The sequence below is a fragment of the Rhinolophus sinicus genome, linkage group LG05, assembly GCF_036562045.2.
Source record: "Rhinolophus sinicus isolate RSC01 linkage group LG05, ASM3656204v1, whole genome shotgun sequence".
Lineage (NCBI taxonomy): Eukaryota > Metazoa > Chordata > Mammalia > Chiroptera > Rhinolophidae > Rhinolophus > Rhinolophus sinicus.
Window position 1 is genome coordinate 180,490,826 of NC_133755.1, and position 20,547 is coordinate 180,511,372.

Here is a 20,547-nt window from a genome sequence, read left to right on the forward strand (position 1 = left end):
TCATATTATTTGCACATGTTAGTTTTATATATTTTACATTTTTAGGCTTTATTTATATACATATATTTTTAATTACAGTTGACATACAATATTATATTAGTTTCAGGTGTACGGCACAGTGATTAGACATTTATATAACTTATGTAGTGATCACCCTGATAAGTCCAGTACCCATCTGACACTATACATAGATATTACAATACAAATTCCCCATGTTATACCCTACATCTCCATGAATATTTTGTAACTACCAATTTGTACCTCTTAAACCCCTTCCCTCCAGTCATCCCTCAATCCCTGCCCCCCATCAAATTGGTTGTTAAATTTAACAAAGATAGCACACCAAAGGAAATCAGAGACCAACTTCACTTATTAACGCTAATGGTAAAAATAAAAAATTAAACAGATTGCAATGCCACATTAAGAACACAATTCACTATGACCAGGTGTGATTTTATTTCAGAATTTAAGGATGGTTCAATATTAGGAAATCTTACCCATATTGTTTACTATATAAATAGATCTAAAAAGATAAATCACTTGACTATCTCCTTCAATGTGGAAAATAGCCTTTGACAAAATTCAACTCCATTTTAAACAATATTTCTTGAAAAAAATAGAAATGGGAATAGGAATACTTAATGTGATAAAAACATATATATACTTAATCCTAATTCTAGAAACTCTCTTAATTGGGAAACACTAGAACAATTCTTACTAAGTTCAAAAACAAGGCAAGAATTCCCACTGTTTCCATTACTATTTGATATTGCTCTGGAAGTTTTGGCCAATGTAATTAGACCATAGAAAACAATTGAAGCCAAAATAACTTGGAAAAAAAAGAAGAAACAAAAACTCTCTTTGCAAGTGACATGATAATATACCTAGAAAATCCATGATAATTAACAATAAACCAGCTTAATCAAATTTTAATAATTAGCAGGATACATAATTAATGTCCAAAAATCAATACATTAATCTGTACATAACCCATTAGAAGATATGATACATGTGAAAATCCCAATTATAATAGCAATGAGATAAAATACATGAGTACATTATTTTAAAAATTGCTTAAAACCATCTAAAACAAAAACAAAAACAAACTGTGAAATACCCCAGAGAGACTCAATAGAAGATGGAGCTATTTCAACATCATAACATGACAATTCTCCCTGTGACCCAACCATGTGTTAGAAATCTAGTATAATATAAGGAAGTATCTTAAACAACTGTGGGCAAAAATGGGCTTTGTAATAAATGACATTGAAATAACTAGTTCTTGTGAAAAACATAAATTTAGATTCATTCCCCACACATATACAAACATAAACTCCAAGCGAGTTAGAGATCTAAATGTGAAAATAAAATTATATGAGTTTAAAAGCAGACACCTAAAATCTATGTAATTTTACTAACAATTGTCACCTCAATAAATTTAATAAAATAAAAAAAATAAAATAAAAAAAAAAGCAGGTGAATTATTCTATAGTCTGAGTGTGAGAAAAGATTTCTAACAATTTCAAATCCATATGCAATAAATGAAAAGATTGATCAGTTGGCTTACATTTAATCCCCCTCCCCCCCACACACAAAAATTCCGTGGCAGAAAGCATCATAGTTAAGGTCCAAATACAAATGACAAACTGGGAAAAAATACCAATAAAGACCTAGATACCTAATATACAAAGAATTTATATATACTGGGGGAAGGGACCAAAGATCTTATGGGAAAATGGGTACAAGTCATTCATGATTAGAAACTTGACAAAAGAAGTACTAAAGTAACACTTATGTGCAAAAGATGTTTAACTTCACTCAGAAGGAAAATGAATTCAGACTACACTGAGAATTCATTTCTCACTCATCTATTTGAACAAAATTTAACAGCTTGACAATTCACTCTACTAGCAAGGAAACACTAGGTGCTGGTGGGAATTGAAATGGTACCACTCCTGTGTGTGAGGGAGTGTGTGTGTGGGTGGGGAAGGGTTGGTAATATCTAATGCAACTACATAAACCTTTTTTCTTCAACCCAGAAGTCCTGCATTTAGACATTTAGATTTGTCTCCAATAATATAACAAAAATAAACTTTTCTGAGATTACCTTATAGTATAGTTTTGAGGTTTGAGAGCATCTTAATATTCGAAAGATCAAAAAAATAGAAAATAAACAAGAATGGAAAGGAAATAGAACAGAAATAAAACTGAACCAAATGAATGCATTGTATTTAAAATGAATAAAAAAAGCACACTGAGGAGGGAGGGAGGTGGTAGCCAAGTAACTTATGAACAGAGTGTTGGCTGGTATCCTGTCTTGGGGTCTGGGCAGGGCAGGGTGGGCGAGTAGCTGCCAGCAAATCCACAGCTCTGTATTCAGCACTTCGCTTCTAACTGTGAGTCAATTCTGAAACTGCTTAGATCTGTTATAGGACTGAGCAGTAAGTAAATGGATTGATGTTGGAAACCAGGATTCTTCCTGTGAAAGAATGAACACACACACACACACACACACACACACACACACACACACACAAGGTACCCAAAAAATGTATACACATTTTAAGAAAGGAAAAAACTATTAAAATTACACTGATGGTAACCACTCTGAGCACCTCTTGTAATTGCAGAAGTCAAACGTAACTTGTATTCATCTTTTATTATTGGTATATATTGAGTATTACAGTTTTAATAGTTTTTTCCTTTCTTAAAATGTGTGTACATTTTTTGGCACTCTCTGTATATGTTAAATACTGTAGTATGTTAATATACTATTATATATATTTTATATTAATAGTCTAATATGTAATACAATATTATATATTATGTGTCACATATTATGTGTGTATGTGTCATATATATGATATGATCTATAATACTCCTAATATACATATAACGTATTACATGTAATACCTGTATGTATGTGAATAAATTTGGATTTGATTGGAGTGAATTGGGCTGGAATTTGAAAAATTGGTATAAACTCATGATTTCTAAAGTAAGAATACATCAGTGCATGCATATGTGTTGCACAGGTACATGTGCATGTGTGTTATGTGTGTGTTGTGTGTGTGTTTACATATTTCCCTTCCTAGTCTGTCCACTGAGAGGGTGTAGAAGTAGACACCCCAGAATCAATGGGCACCCTTGGAATGCAAACCTTAGTGTCTAGCTCCTCTCCAGAGAAAAGGCTGACTCCAGTGCTAGGTCAACGAAGGTACAAGATGGAATATTTGTTATCTCAGAAAATAAAAATTCAAAAAGTGATGGGAAGCTTGTGGGCAGGACACAGAAACAAGTTGGTAGGGACTCTCATTGATCAATCTGTACAATTTGAGCACCAAAATAATTAAGGGGGGTATTAAACACTGGAAAAATAGGAATCCATGAGATGAGGTTGATAGTAAATAGGTAACTAATCCTCTGGAATTTTTCTAGAGCTTCCAGAAGAGTAAGACACGGCAGCTCACGGACCAAACCTGTTGGGGTGTCTTGCTGTACAGGACGGAGGGAGCGGGGCTGAGGCACATACTAGCCTCTTCTGTCCTTTAGGGGTGTCCCTGCTTAGATTTATTTGTTTAGAAAACAATAATTCAAACAGACCTGAGAATTTCAACTGAATAAAAACCTCCAAAGTATGTATGAGACATTTCAGTTTACAGTGTGGTTTTGCATATCACGTCTTGTTGGTTTCCCCAGCAGCTGGGAGGTGGAGCCTTAGCTGCACATTTCAGATGTGGAGGCTTGGAGGGGTCCTAACCAGGGCAAGGCACCAGGCACCGAGCATGTGGTGAGCCTGAGACTTCACTGTCGAGGAGAACGGTCAAAATACTAGTAACAGAATGGGAGCGTGTGCGAATATGTCATCTTTATACTTTATCATACAGCTCTGTCTACTATTTGCAACCCCTCTTCACTTACCTCTTAGGATTTACTGATGGAAACACTAAGTTTTAAATAGTGTTTCTCCTCCAAATTCCCGTTTGGTGGACGTGGAGAGTGAAGTGAAGCAAGTCGCCTGTTACACTGCTTTCGCAGGAGGCCCGGTCCTCGGGGAAAACAAAACTGGGCCAGACTGTGTGCGTGTGTGTGGATGTCTAGTTACCTCTTCCCTCACAGTACGCGTTTCGGATCAGCGTTGGCAGCTTTTTCTCCTCCTCGCCTTCACCTGGCACAGAACACGACTCCAGCCTGGTCGTGGGCCTTCTTGCTCATGTGATTGCCTCACTCCCAGGAATCCAGCAGACGTCTAAGTTCCCTGAGGTCGGCAACTGCCCTGAAATGACTGAGTTCCGTGTGTTGCCAGACAACAGAGCAGCAATGCCTCCTCTACCTGCTGTCTTAGGAAGGACACCAACCCCAGAACTTTTGCTGATCTGAGCCACTTTTCAATGGAAAGCCTAAGTTTGTTGATATGTTTTTAGGATCTTGGAATTCTGGAAGTGGGATTTCTCATCCTCTGATTCACCAAAAACAACAAAAGAACAAGACAAACAAATGAGAAACAAAAACTCATAGACACAGACAATAGTTTAGTGGTTACCAGAGGGTAAAGGGGGAGGGGAGTGGTAGATGAGGGTAAGGGGGATCAAATATATGGTGATGGAAGGAGAACTGACTCTGGGTGGTGAACACACAATCTGATTTATAGATGATGTAATACAGAATTGTGCACCTGAAATCTATGTAACTTTACTAACAATAGTCACCCCAATAAACTTAAACAAACAAACAAAAAAACCACATTGGGACAGATGACCTACTCCTGAAGAGCTAATATTAACCCAGGCTTTGTGTCCACATAGACCAGGAATGTCCGGGTAACTGAGTGTCTCTTTTCAGGACCACCTATGATCCCAAACACTTGAGAGTTTCTAACCCAGACAAACTCCTTCTTTCCTCCTAGTATCCAGGACTACAGCAGCGTAGAGCAGGAAAAGGAGAAAATTACAATAGCTGTGCTCTGACAGCAGTCCTTTCAGAATAATTGTGAATTAACGAAGAAGTATCTTGTTTAATAGCTAAATCAGTTCAGAAATCCCATAATTGAACTGTTAGTGCAGCAGTTCCCCAAACTCCCTTTTCAGTTTTAGAGAAGATTGCCACTGTTTGAAGCTAAAGATGTGTTAAATTTTGGCATCTCTTTAGAATGAAAATAATTAACTGACTCATTTCCCTCTTATAAAAATAGACAGTGAATAATGACCAACCTAGGGGAAATCTTTTTTATTTTGGCCCCCATCAGCTACCTTGTAATGCCTGCTCTATCTTGCCACGTGTTGAGCCTTCCTTTAACTGGTGTGTGTGATGAAATGGCATGTGGGTGTTGATGGCATGTGGTCAGGGACACAGAGACAGGACGGTCTTATTGACAATGACAGCCAAAAGCATTGTAAGACCCACGGTCCAACACTTTACACTTTGTTAACTGTTTCTCCAAAATTTCTGTTTCTCAGCTGGACGCTTACCTAACAGAGATCTAAATGATTTTTAGTTCTGAAATCCCAACCATGCGTGTAGAATGACAAAAATGAAGTTTCACACATCACATGCCACATGATCACACAGGCACAAGTCTCTTAATTCCCCAGAATATGCTGGTATTTCTGTTGTTGTTAATTTTAGATGTAAGGCTGATGGAAATCATTGCATAGTCCTCTTGGCTTAGAGAATGCTTACCTCAAGATGTATGTATGTTTATTAACTTTACAGCAAGGGAAAAGGTCTTCAGAACAGAATGGAGAAAAAAAAAAACTTGAAGTTTACAAACTCTGCAAGAAACATGTCTTGTTTTTTGTGTTATGGGAGGACTTATTAGGGGAAAAAACACTGAAATTCACTGGTTTGTTACCAAAAGTTAATATCATACTAGCTCTTCTTATCTGGCTGCTTTGTCCATTTATTTTATTGATGGCCTAGAACTTTGCCTCCTGTTATCATTGTTCTGTGTTACTTCCTTTCTCTATTTTCAAGATTTTGTATCTTTCTAATCTTCTTTATTTTTAAAACTAGCTTGTACAATTTTCCCTTTTTTTTATTTTTCTGCCTTTCAATCTAATGATAGAAACTGAGCTCTTTATAATATCCATGCTAAGTCATAAACGAGATCAGCATATTTGTATTTGTCTTCTTCTGCCTGACAAAATTTTTTTTATTTCTCCCTCCTTCCCTCCCTCTATGTGTGTGGAGGTCTAGTTACCTCTCCACTCACAATAAGTGTTTGGGGATCAGCTTTGTCAGCTTTATTCCCTTTATCGTCAACACCAGGCACAGAGTAAAACTCCTTTCTTTTTTCTCTCTCTCTCTTTTCCTTCCTTCCTTGTTTCCTTCCTTCCTTCCTTCCTTCCTTCCTTCCTTCCTTCCTTCCTTGTTTCCTTCCTTCCTTGTTTCCTTCCTTCCTTCCTTGTTTCCTTCCTTCCTTCCTTCCTTCCTTCCTTCCTTCCTTCCTTCCTTCCTGTCCTTCCTTCCTTCCTTCCTCTCCTTCCTTCCTTCCTTCCTTCCTTCCTTCCTTTCCTCCTAGCTATGAAACATACGCTCACTTTCTTGGCCATTTCAGATGATAATGGGCATTAGCAGTAAAATGGCCAACAGACTTTTCTTGAAGAAAGAGACTTGGGGTGTCATAAAATGGAAGTTTGACGCTCAGGAGTTGATGGAGACAGGCTCTATGAAGTGAGGTTACAGAAGGGCCAAAGCGTGAAATATAGAAATAGAGGTGAACTACACATTATTTGGATTGATGTAAATTTACATGAATGCAGATTTTATGATCGTCTAGCAGTTTGGATAAATTCAGAGCCTCGGCGGAATGCTAGTATATCAGGAAATATATTCTTGTCTGTTCTGAAAGTGGCGTTGTCGGAGCACAAGTTGATGTGGGGACCAGAACTGAGTCACTAGGCCATGGCCTCGGGGAGCCCGGGGCACTGTGACGCATTGTGTATTGAGCTGGAGTTCCTGACATGCCATGAGCTGATCTTAGTCTCGCGTCCATCTGTTTACCAAATAAGCTCACTCAACAGCACTTCTGGATAGAAGGCTTGGAAAAGGTGACAGATTTTGGAGATATGTGAAAATTAGGAAGGACAATGCTTGGTAATGTATCTGCTGTGGAGATGGGGGAAGGGAGGGCTGAAGGATGGCTTTCTAGTTCATAACTTTAGGTACCTGATGGATGACGATGCTACCCATTGTGATGGACAACAGCAGAAGAGATAGAGTGCCATTGTGAGCTTGCCAAGTATGAGATGTTGGTGGGCTTTCTCAGCAGCGGATTCTGGAAGGCTTTAGATATGCAGACCTGAAACTCTGCACAGAAACATAGTAGTCATAAGCAATTAAACAGTAATTAAAACTACAAAAGTGCACATGTCTTCAAAAGTGGGAAAAGAAAGGCTCAGATGCAGCCCTGCATCTCTCTCCCCAGAACAGTGAAATAAATGGATAGTGGAAGCAGAGCCCATGAACGAGGTATGGCCACAAGAGTAGAGGAAAACCAGCCAAGCAGGGCATTCAGGAGGACCAGGCCCGGGAGTGCTGTAGGAATATAGAAACGTCCCACAGTGCAGAATGTTTCAGGGAGACATTGTGCGAAGGCCAGAAAGGACCCATTGAAGAACCCGGGAGTCATTGGTGATCTTGTCATGGTCCCCTTCAGTGGGGGGGAGAAGCCTGAGGCTGGGGATTTTGGGGTGCTGGCAGTTGACATACAGTAATAACTCAGCATTGGCCCACACTGGCCAGTATTGGACTATCCAGGTCTGTTTGGACAAGGACACCTGGAGAGGTCCTCTCCGGTCTGGTATCCATTAGCCAGCGCTCTCCCGGCTGCTCTTCAGATAACGGAAGCTCATCGTTCACTCACTGAAACAGGTCTTGCACGTTGGACTGTGACATTTTGTACACTTGTCCCACCTCTCTAGCCTTTAGAAAGGTCCCTTTTCCACTTTTTTGCATGTTGTTCTGTATCATTCTGTTCCACCTCACTTTCTTCTTCCAGCTGAATTTAGTTTTACTAACCCAAACTGACATGTGGTCCCTTGCTTTGATGACTTCATTAAAAACAAAAGGACTCTCAATGCATGCCACTCTGGAAGTCTGGGAACAGTGGTGAGCACCTCAGCCTCACATCACGTCTTCCCACGGCTCTCTGGGTCAGCCGTGAGCTGGCCTCTGCTCTGGGATGGGATGGAGCGGCTGGGCAGCATTCCCCACCATGGGTTTCTCTAAAATTCTGCCATTCACATATTTGCCGAAGAGTCTCTGTTGATTCGATTGTAGGAAAGGGAAACTCGGAGGTTCAGGCATCCACTTCCTATCAGCTTCTAAGCTCCAGGCTCTGGGCTGCAATGCTGGGCCTGATGGCTCTTCCCTTTCAGCTCTAGAAATCTCCTGCTGGCAGGCTTCCTCCTAACACTCCAGCACTTCCTGCTTCCCTCAACAGGAAACACTGCAAAGGAGCTGTCCTCTGGCTCATGCAGAGTGTCTGTTTCCCGCCAGAATAGTGACATGTTATTATGCATGTCAGTTGGAAATTGAACAAAAGAAAGTGAGGCCAAACCAACAATAATGACCCAGCACACACTCACATCCACAGGGGGGACTTTGGGGTTTCAAACGCACTCACTTAGTGACAAAACAAAGCCAGGGCTACTTGGACTAAAGTGGGCCTAATTTTCCAGAAGATAGTAGGATGTAAGAATATGGGCTGTGTGTGAGTCCTGTTTCTGTAACTCAGTTGAGTGACTTTGGGTAAGCCATTTAAGCTTTCTATAAATTGCAGATGCCTCATCAATTAAATGGGGTTAATAACCTCATGAGTGTTGAAGGGATTAAGTGAGAGAACTCATATTGAAAGCTTAGCATGGTGGCTGGCACACAGCAAAATGGTCATCGTGCAAAATAGTGCTCATTAATTACCTGGCTTTTCCTATAGGAAATAATGACGCTTGAAGAGTATGACAGATTCACCCCGAGTATGTGAAAGGTCTTGCTTATTGAGGCAACATTACAGGGAAAACCAGGGGAACAGAGTCCTCACTGAACTATTGATCTACATGGTACCCAGTACACTGGGTGCGTGACAACTGTGTCAATGATAGTTTGATTCAGCATATTTTTCACACCTTCAGTGCTGAACAAGATGCACTGTGACTGAATCGAGTTAAAGGTTATTCCCTCTCTCCACTCAACCAAATACAGCAGACATTGGACAGCTTCTTTACAACACAAGTGTTGGGATTTTAAGTTGCATGTTTCTACTTTCATCTGGATGTTCGGCATTGTGTGGACAGAGCCTTGGAGCTCCTCAAATGTGTGAAAAGTTAGGCAAACAGCTTAGAAGGGGAGCTGTGAGTGTCTGTCTAGCATCTGTGACTGTGATGCTCATCGTAGGTCTGACCCGGGGAAGTGCATCAGGTCACTTCCGAGACTCAGCTGTAAGCGCCTCAGTCTAAACAAAGCCTCCACAGCCCGAGGACATTCCCTCAGTGAGCTCAGCGTGACAGGAATGGCAGTCACACCCTCTTCTCTTCAGTTGCGTTCACATCCTCGAAAACACAACAAGGACAGCTATGTGCCCCAAGAACTCCGACGTCACCACTGAGGGTAAAGAACAGTGTGTACACACTGGATAAAAATAAATGCTGGGCCTGTTTATTCACGCACCTGAAACCCTTCAGGCTGGGTTGGCATTTAATGCTAAATAATGATAATAATGAAAGGAAGTTGTGGCATTTCCCTATCATTTTCGTTTTGCTCGCCCTCGTTCCCTCTCATTTCCCTTTCGCCATTTTTAAAACTCTAAATGACAGTCAAACATAACATGCAGACGTGGGGTTCACTGGGGTGATCTGCTTGAATCCTAATCCAAGGGAATTTTATAAGTGAAACTCCCAGATGCTGCCAAACACTCTATTCAGATGAACCCTGAATATAAAACAAAGTGGCTGTGGGTAAAACAAAAACCCACCAAAACGAATGAGAAAGTCGTGTTTCTCAGCGTGACACTGAGAACTCTACAGGAAGGCTAGGAAACACAGTGCAGGTGAAAGGAAAGCAGGAAACAGATTTTGGCCAGAGCAGGTGCGAAACAATGAAGAGGGAGCAGACCAGGAACAGGCCACTCTGGACAGCTGGGCCGGCTGGGCAGCAGCTGGTGCTGGCCCGGAAGAGCTGGGCCGTCTGCTCTGAGCCCAGGGCCGGCTTTGGCTTTCCCGCTCTGAACCCACGATTTGTCTTTCATTTATTACTGATTCCCAGCTAATCTCTCGGGTCTTCTTCCGCCACAGTTTTCTTGTCTCTCTGGGAAGCATAATTAATTTCTACTTGGTGGCTCTGTTACTTTAAAATAATTTGTGAGCATTTTAAGTGTAGTCGTCAACTTACAAAATCAATATGGGACATTTGATTAACCTTATTTTAAGGAGTGTGGGGATGATATGAACAACGGGCGCTATTTGATGTGAATTTGAGACTTCTTCTGTTATTTTCCTCTATCAGCTATCCAGGAATGCTGCATGCGTATACATATTTCTAATACACACATGTGTCCATGCATGCATACATTTCAGAATCAATTCTCATGTACCCGTCTCTCACGTCTCCATTCACACATTCCTAGTTTGCAGATTTCCCATAACACCAGTCCTTTCCCATAACACCATTGCAACAGTGTAATTGACTGCCGTCTCTTCTTCCTGCTAGCTGGTCTCCACGCAGAGCTAGAGCAGTCCTCCAAAAAGTGCGGCAAATCGTGATGTTCCCTTGCTTTAAACCTTCATATGACAGAAAGCCTATGAGTTAATAGAGAGTAAAATGAAATATCAACCAGTTGCAATATACGAGTTTTATTTGGCTCTTGAGCCAAACAAACTAAATAAAAATTACGCACACATACAACATTTAAACACACAGTATTTGGTAATGATATCTGATGCTCTTAAAGAATTATTCTTCCATGTGATGCATGCTGAGTTATTTATGGGTGAAAGGCGGCAATATCTGGAATTTGCGTTAACATTTCGTTGGGATGGGAGGACTTGGGTGGGGTTTGAATAAAACAAGGATGGCATGAACTGTTCATTGTTGAAGCTCGTGAGACCTATAAGAAATTTATGATGCCATTCTCTACACTTTTCAGTATGTTTTAAATCACCCAAGTTCTTCACTCATAAAAATAAACATCTAAAGCCTTCCATGAGTTCCCAGCGCCCTTTGGATAAGACCCAGGGCCTGCAGTGCCTGGCCTAACCCTGCCTACTTCTCTGTCCTCATCTCCGGGCTCTCCCGTGACCTGCCATCGTGGCTTCTGTGGGTCCCTCCAACATGTGTAGCTCTTTCTTGGCCCCGGGCTTTTGGACTTGCTCTTCCCTCAGCCTGGAACAGGGGTTCTCCAGCTCTTCTCATGGCTCATCCTTGACATTCCTTGAAAGTTCTCTAAGAATTTATCATCGCCGTGTTTCATCTCTTTCCTGCATGTTCCTTTTATTTGGTTTCTTGTTTATTACCAGGCTTTGGCTTCTTGAAAGAGCTGGGCCTTTCTCTCACTTGTTCACGCTCCCACCCCAGGCCTAGAATAGAGCCTGGTACATGGCAGGAGTCACCAAATATTTGTTGAATGAATAAATAAATGTTATAATCCCCAGTGACAAAGCAAAATCTATTCCCATGTGTGATAGGCCTTTCCTTTTTTTCTCTTTCCAAAATTAGATTGATAAAGCTGGAAAAGAATGTCCATTGTTTTCTTATTTGCCCTTTCTCTCTCTCACTGAAAATTACAACCGGAGGAACAGACACGAGAAAATGAACTGTGCAGTCTTTCCCCTAGGGACAGAACCGTGCTAGTGGCAGTGCTGTTGGGAGATGGAAAGTGGAGAATAATTCCTACAAAACAAAAAGAGCCTCCACTGGGTTCTGAGTATCCATGGGTTCTGGTCAGTGACAGAGCGTGGACTCCCATATCGTGCTGTGCTCTGCAAACCTTCCCCCCAGCCCACCTCAGCTTTCATTCTCACATTCTCCTTTCCTGGATCTCTCCAAGGAGCTGCAATAACCATGATTCAAAATCTCCAATCCAGTTTCAGGTAAACTGATAACTTGCTAGGGAATATACCTTGAAAAATGAAAATCCTTTTTTTCCCTAACATCAAAAGTAGTTTGCTGTTTTTCCCTTGTTGTCCAAACTTTGTAACCCTCTGCTCCAGCCCCTGCCCCCGTATACCTTTCCCAGATGCTCTCTTTGCAGAAGTACAGGGTCAAATCAAAGAAGTTGTTTTGGTGACCTACCAAATACAATTAAAAATATGAAACAGATGTGTTACTATCGTTTGTATCTTGTCAGTCCAAAGCATAGGGCACGTTTTGCCTAAGGGGGCAGGGTCATGGAAACTATGGGGTTAAACTCATTTTTAATTTGCCCACAGATGGATGCACCCAGTTTTTCCTTTATCTGAGTGGCGTACATCCATAGGACTGCAATAACAAATATTCAGGAAGCTGCCTTCACTGTGAAATTTAACAAAGGGAATTAGCCACAGTATGTGAACAGAAACTTTAAATAGCGTAAGCAACAAAGAGAACTGTGGCTGATAAAAGAAAACTAGTAATTACAATATTAGTATCCTTTTCACATTAAGTTTCTAAACTATATCAAAAGGTTGCTTACAGTTCCATTCCTCCGTTCTCCCATCAAAATAGAGCGAAATGAAATGTAATAGAGAAAAATTGCTTTTCTGGATCATTTTTTACAAAATGGTGCAATCAGTGTAAAATATTCTCTCATGCAATACAAGTTCTCACTATAAAAAATAATTTGAAAATATTTTTTAAAATTTAAAAAATATTTTTATAGAGAATATTTCACCATGCCAGCCTCAAGGGAGGAGCAGTAACAAAGCTCATTTTTTCTGAACCTTCATCTAGCAGGAATGGACTACCACTTTTCTCTTTAATATTTAATCTAAACTTTATTAATTTCTTTAAAATAAAAGATTCTGTGTCTAATTTATGGTCAGCTCCAGGACTGCTCTAAAGCGTGGCTGAGGTGATATAAGGCCCACGTAAAAGGCTGTATTATCTTGAGCTCGCTTTATTATCATTTCAGTTCAGCCATATTTTTCTTTTTAAGCTTTAGAAAGTATTGATCTGAAACGTGCCCTCACAGTGAAACTGTTTCACAAAGCAGGGACACCACGGAAGGGGGACGAACAGCAGTTCTGCTGTCCTGAGACCCACATCCAGGGGTCGGGAGCGGCTGTCATTCCACGTCAAGCGTCCAGCTGATGAGGAAGCAGGAAGAGCATCCAAGAATGATTTCCATAGTAACAGCCATCGGAATAAGACGCACCGCGCCTTGCTCACATGGTCCCATTACACTGCCTTCTGCCTGCTGGTCACCGGAGCCCTCTTCAGTTCTGAGCTCAACAATTTAAGAAGGCCAAGGACAGTCAGGTGACTATCCCAAGAAAGAAGATCAGTGTAATAAACAGAATGAAGATCAATGAGTGGGGGATGCTCAGAAAATCAGTCACTTAAGGGAGACCCGGGTGGAAAGAGCTCCATTTTTGATGGTCTGTCAAGGGGAAGATGAAGTGGACTTATTCTGTATGATTCTAGAAAGGGAGAAGTATGATTAACAGATGGAAGCTGCATGATGAACTATCTTAACTCAGTATAAGAACTTGGGTAGATTTCCTTGCAAAGTAGGGTGCACTTGGTCCCTGGCAGGGCTCCAAAGCCATTGACTGATGGCATTGTCAGGTATGCGACTGAAAGGGTTCCCGCAGGGGGTGAGCCCCAACACTGGATGGCTGGAAGGTTGAGTGCACTACGCATCCACAAGCATTCAGCCCCTCGTCCCCACCATAAAGACTTGTCACCTAGAAATACCTCCCAGCTGGGGACTACATTTCTCAGCCTCCTTTGCTTATAGTTGGGGTCTGTGACTAGTTCTGACCATTTGAGTGTGGGCAGAAGTAATGTTTGTCATTTCTATGGCATAGTAGTTAGGGAACCAGTAGGTCTTCTTCACCTTTTACTCCTTCACCGGCCGTGTGGTTTCTGAAGGCTCTGAGGCCCTAGTGAAGGAAACGGTCACAGCGGCAAGGAGACTGAGACCTTGAAAGCTGCCCACAGACCAAAAACGCATGCATTGACTGGACTGATACATACACAGTATGAAGCCAGCGTGATGCGGGGGCTTATTTATATTTTATAGCAGCTGGCATGACCTTAGCTAATATATCCACCAAGTTTTCTTCCAATTGTAAAGAGTGTTGATTCCAAGTAAAGATGGGTTATTCCTGGAATTTATGGATTACATAGGAATTCTAGAAATTTCTTCTTTCAGACAATGATTTCCCCTAGGATGAGTGGTTATGAGTCTGTTCTGTTCCAACCCTACTTAAGAAGCCCTGTCTTGGGTACTTTTAGCCAAGCCTTCTCAAACAATTAAGTGGAAGATGGAATTCAGCAGCCGGACCGTCGCGTTCTTTACTTGCCTCCTGAGCTGTTGTTGTTAGGGTAGCATATAGTTCTTGGGTCATGTGGTGCCATTCAATCCTAAACTATTTCTGCTGGTGAAAGACTGAGACCACAGGCAACCAAAGGGACCCTACATGGGATTCAGATGGTATTTGCACTACTGGGTTAGAGCTACGTACGTTAACCAGAAGCCAGAAACCAGAACTTTTCTTGAACAAGGACTCAAACCTTTGCTTCTTTAGACTTGCCAAGGCACCCAGAGGCGGTGTTGGGGAAATCAATTTCTTCTGTGCACACATCATTCTTATTTTTCCCCTTTAATGGGCATTTCATTTCCATTTAACTGTGAAGGCTAGAAGCATGCTTAGGACCAAAATAGCCCCGACTGTGAAAGAATGTAACCCTGGTTAGACACTCACATCATTAGCCTATGCTCTGTGGCCATTAAGTATTAATGTATTGAAGTTGTTTGGATTGAAAATATGGGTCATCTTTTGTAGAGTAGGGCCCTGAGGCAACAAGAGGTTAATCCTTTGTCAGCGGACATGTCATTCTGCTGCAAAACCAGGTTCAGAAGCTGGAATGTTTATTTCCCTTGGCTGCACTCAGTTGGACACTGAGGATGTTATTACTAAAGATCAAACCTTCATCTCAAGCCAAATTCCTACCGAAGGCGGGGAAGGGATGGACGGCCAGCTTGTTTTTCTGTTTGTGCTCGGGCTAATCTATACATACACACATACCCATGTTTAGAACGGGTCTGTTAGATGTTTGCCTCCAGAGTACCATTTGGACCTGTCCGTCGTTATGAAAACTCTGAGAAGAGCAGGGGTTTGTGTCCCTGAAGAAATAGTTTTCTTTGGTCTCCTAGATTTGCTGGGGAAGAACCTGCCTGCTTGGGAAATTGATGCTGTCTGTCAAGGATACACTGAATTTGTAACTTTCTCTCGGGGTTGGGGGCTCCTGTCACCTTGGCAGGCAGAAGTATAATTCATTTGGGGCCATACTGGGTCAATACTGTCAACGTGGTTTTGAGTTTACATTCAGCTTTTCTTTGACTAAAGAGATGAGTATAATGCATAATTAAGGCTTAGGAAATGGTGTCAGCACTTTTCCCTTAGAGAAAGTGGGAGCAGCCCGAGTCGCCTGAGGGGCTGAGCCATCTGACCTCTGAGGTCTTTTCTTCTGCTAACATTCTGTGACTCTCTGCCTCCAAAGTGGACTTCTGCTCTGGCCGGAGGCCCTGAAATTTGAAACCAGTGCAGCTCAGAGGCTCCCTGTGTTTATTGCTGCTTGCCTCTTGGAGGAGCTGAGTTTAAGGTCCATGGCCTTGAGGGACCAGCCATTCCTGCTCTGTGAGTGCGGCTTAGGTCTGCCACTTAGAAACACACCTCTGCCTTCTTTGAGAGCTGCCCCAAGGGGTCTACAGCCCTGTCCCCTCCCTTGGTTCTTGGGCTCGTGTGGCCCTGTGCTTGAGCTGCTGGTCCATGAGGCCAGAACAGGGACACGAAAGTCAATTTGGGGAATGTAATCAATAATGTTGTAAAGATTTTGTAGGGCATCTGATGGACACTAGTTTTATTAGGAAGACACCTCAGGGATGATGTAGATCACTGTGCCTTACACCTGAAACTGAATAACAATGAATGCCAACTATAATTTAATATACATAGTCAAAAGTGGAGTACAGAATAAGGAATAGAGACAGTGGAAATGTAACGGCTGTAAGCAATGTCAGAGGGGTAGTAGATTGGGGGATTATCACTTTGTGAGGGGTATAAATGATAAATGTCTATTACAGTGTTTTGTACACATGAAACAACAACAAAAAAAAGGCCAGAGCCCCCATGAGTACACTCTCCACCACATGTGAAGATGATATTTTCGACTGGCCAAAAAAAACTCTCCAGAAAATCCACCAAAAGAACAGTCTGTTCGGAAAAAGAAAAAGAAACAAGGTCACCCCAGTGGTGTGTGAATGCACACTCCCAACCGGTGCACCAAAGGGCTGCACAGGTGCAAAAAGCCCCGATTCCAAGATGGCTTCTCTGTTTATTAGCATCCCTCCCCTGGAAGTTACCACAAAGTTTAACAGGAAGTGAAATCAGGACTAGAGAGTTAATAAGGGGCCCAGCTCCACCCATAGTCCTCCTAGCTCTGTGGTTAAGCATCTTAAGATGCCAGTTCACTTTTATCAATACAGAGTGGGCTTTGCGTGATTGCGTGATTAGAGCTGTATAGCAGCTCCTTTTTCCTCCCAGGTCTGGTGACCCTAAGAACACAGGGATGCCCATAGTCCCGGGTAACCCCGGTGGGGGACCCCATCCAGAATTTTGCTTCCTTACTCCATGAAGTGTGTGTGAGGGGATCCCTAACCAACCTCTTTTCTCCACTCTCTTCCCATTCCAGGGCCTCGGGAATGTCCTGACATACCTGAGTCCTTAATCCCCACACCACGAATACCAGGGGCATCCTGAGGCCCAAGTGCTTCGGAGAAAGTGCCTTCTGCCTGTCAGTCAACTTTCCTGCCGGTCTCTCCCTCTCCGGCAGCAGGTTGGCATTCTTCGCTCTCCGGGTGGTCTGGATGCAGGGTGAAGGCGACCCCGGCCTCGGCACCCTCCCCAGCTTTGTCTTTGACCCTTTGGTGTGCATCTTCCATCAATGCCATAGAAGTTGTTAAGACATATTTCAACCCACACAGTTCTCAAACAACCATAAGAAACACCACCACCACCAATGAAACAAACCAAAAGCACAACAGAAGCAACAACCACTGAGTAAGGGCTGTCGCACTCCCAAGTTTCTTATGGGACTTTTGCCCAGAATTCGGAATGACTTCTATAGCGTTCTCTCTTGAATTCTATTTGTCCAATCAAAGCAATAGGGATGTGCTTTCACTCCTGATATATGACTTTGGGACCTTTGCCAGGTGAAGGGCGTAGGAGAGGGAAGGGCTGTGTCCCGGCAGACGAGTGTAAGCTCTGGTGTAACGAGTGGAACGTGCATCTCACTCTGCTATTCACTGGCCCACTTGGTCTTCACCAGATTACTGGCTGTCTGTCCCTACGTGTATTCCTCCCCACGAGGTACCTAGCTGAGAGCTGCAAGGAGGATTCGCTGAGCTAATGCTTGGAAACAGAGCTGTACCTGCCACTCAACAAGCGTTAGCTGTTACTGTTAGAATTAGGAGAGCACCCAAACCAAAAATGTCTGAGAGCTTTTGTTTCAGCAGATTTATGCCTCAGGATTGCCAAAGTCAAATTAACATACTTTTAGACGTTTGGGGAAAGGCAGTGCTCTGTGCTGAGACCTTAGTCGCCCGGCACCAGCTTGGGCGTATGTTTATGGCTGATGCAACTGTTGGAAATAAGAGGACAGAGAGAACCAGATGCCTCGGAGGTCCAGTCATGGGATGCGCTTTATTTGTAGGCGGCGGGTGAAATTCTGAGCCGAGTTATCTTGGGATGGCTTTTAAGTGGCCTGTGTGAGATGCATTGCGGGCTCAGGCCCAGTTCCTAGAGGACAGGTGTCTACCCGAGAATGCTGGCACTCGTCTTGGAAACTTTTGTGGGGTGACCAGGCCTCAGATAAATCCGAAGGCCCTTAAGCTGCTCCGGCCCAAGGAAGGGCCACTGGGCAGTGGTCCCAGACATATGAGCAAGGAAACCGGCTATGAGTTGGTGGGTGGAAAAAAGCAGACACTGGTGGTTTCTGAGGCTTGTCCGTCTCCAACATTTCATAAAAATAAATACATTGGCGGGGGCATCAATGTTTTCAGTAGAAACTGTGGCAATGAATTGGGTGCTGTGAGGACATATTGAACATTCATCTATCTGAAACAAGCCTCTTGAATCATGTGCTCCTGCCTGATGGGACAGGGACATTTCAGCAGGAAACCCTCGTCCGCTTTCCCTGAGTCACTCAAGTCGGGGGCCCAGCTAGCTGTGCCCAGTTTTCCTTCATCTGCCCTGTCCTATTCTTCTTTGTTCCTGCCTCCTTTACCTCTGAATGTTGAGTTTACATGTGTCTCCCATGGCGTGAATAAACCGACTTGTGTTTCTCAAGCAGAATAATTGTAAATAGAAGTCAGATGAGGAAATTGTTACTAAATTTATCTGCAGGGCAAATGCATCTTGTCTGTTTGATATGAGATGGATGGTCTACAGGAGTCACCCTTATCATCCCCTCACCTTTTTAAGAGAAAGCAACCCACCGGTGGGATGAGAACTTTCCCAATGACTTTTTACATCCCCTGCTCCCATCCCTGACATCGATATGGACTCAAATACATTTCAAATGAAGCCAGTTTTGGGGGAGAGCTGGCAAACTTGAGCTTAATGCATAATCTTCACCAACAAATGACTGGGATTTGTGATGTAATAAAAGAAGGATCTCAATGAAGACATCAGAGTTGACTTCTGCCCTCCAAGGAACTCATCACGATGAACTTGGCCTTTCTCCCCTTGCCTCCTCACCCCTCGTCCCTGCGTCTCCTTCCATGGGAATGTCTTCGTGCCAGCTGCCAGAGGCGGCTTGTCTTTTTCTTCTTCTTTTGGGAAGTGGTTGTCATTGTGGTTGACATTGGGTTTGTGTACAGCCAGGGGGTGGGGTGCCTGATAATTGTAGTACTTCTCAGGCACTTGTGTCACCCAGATATGGAACAGTGGCAGCTGACACCTTATGAAAATAGCATTAAGATGTGTAATGTACCATAAATAAACAGACAGAGACGGCCAGGAAGCTGTGTTAATCACTGCTTTGATGCAGCCCGAATTACTGTATTTTTAAGGGCCTCATGTTTCTGACTGCTTGTTTTGACTCAGCTGACACGGCTCTCGTGGGGGTTGGATCCAGTTTTCCACCTCCCCCCTCCCCTCCATGGTGACAGCTGTTGTCCCTTGACTCACAGGAAAACGATTTCTCCACCCTTCCCCGCCTCCCAGCCCTTTCCTGGCAGGACTCCCCATAAACCTCCACCTCTCCTCCCCTTCCCGGGTGGCAGAGGGCTAAGACAGACGCCTGGCCTGTGTCCAGGCTCTCCCCAGGTCCCGTGTCACCTGCCAGCCCATCCCAGAACTCTGCAGCGACCTCCTATTTTTAATCTGGGGGAAGGTGGCGCTCTCCCTTGGCCCTGTCCGGTAGTGGAGTTTGGACAGGACTTGTGCAACAGGGCACTTGCCGGAGGAGCACCCCTCCTTGGCGGAGCTCGCAGGAGGAAAGCAGCCTAAGCTCCAGTCCTGGGTGTCAGGGCACACGTGCTTTGCCTGCATGCTGACAGGCCACTAAAAATGTCCAAATCCTGAATGGTTAGGCTGTCTAGGAGTGCTGACGGGGGATCGGAGCTCAGTGCCTGCCTCGATCTTGTGATCGGAGGGATGCCACAGGCCCAGGTGAACGCCAGGGGCTGTCTCCATTTCCTGACTTTCCAGGTAACCCCTCTCAGCGTGACCTCAGGGCAGCCCTTGTGCAGTCAGTCCCTTCATTGTTCTGGAGCCATCCAGGCTCTGCTCCCGGAGGCAGGAGCGCCCTCTTGTGGATGGAAGCGCTTCGGAGAGACTTTTGTTTCTTTTTTTCTTTTAAAGAACTACATTATTAAACATTTTCTCAATTTTTCTCTTTTTCCCTCATCGCTGGAGTGAAAAAAAATATTAGTTCTTAGTTTAAAGATGAGAGGAGAGGGGGAGAAGTCGGAGGTAATTTTATCATCGCCATCATCATCATCATCACTATTCTATTAAAGCCCCAGTGCGGCCCCCTTCATCCCCTCATACTTGGACATTGAAAATGTCTCTTTAATGGTCTCTTTGGCGTCAGGACTCTATCCCCTCATACTTATTAATTTACCTGCCTCAAAATTAAACTCCAATTTCTTAAAACTGTTTTAGTTTATTCTTTGTCCGGGCTTTGATCAGAGAATGTTAAGAGCTGCTCTTCGGATGTGGTTCAAAGGCTGAGCCCTTCATGTCCTGCCTCTCTCTGGGGACAGCTCACTCTGCTTTGCTAAACCTGGTTCTGAGGACGTCGCCTCTGGTCACTGACACGGAAGCCGCTCTCACCTGCTTTCCT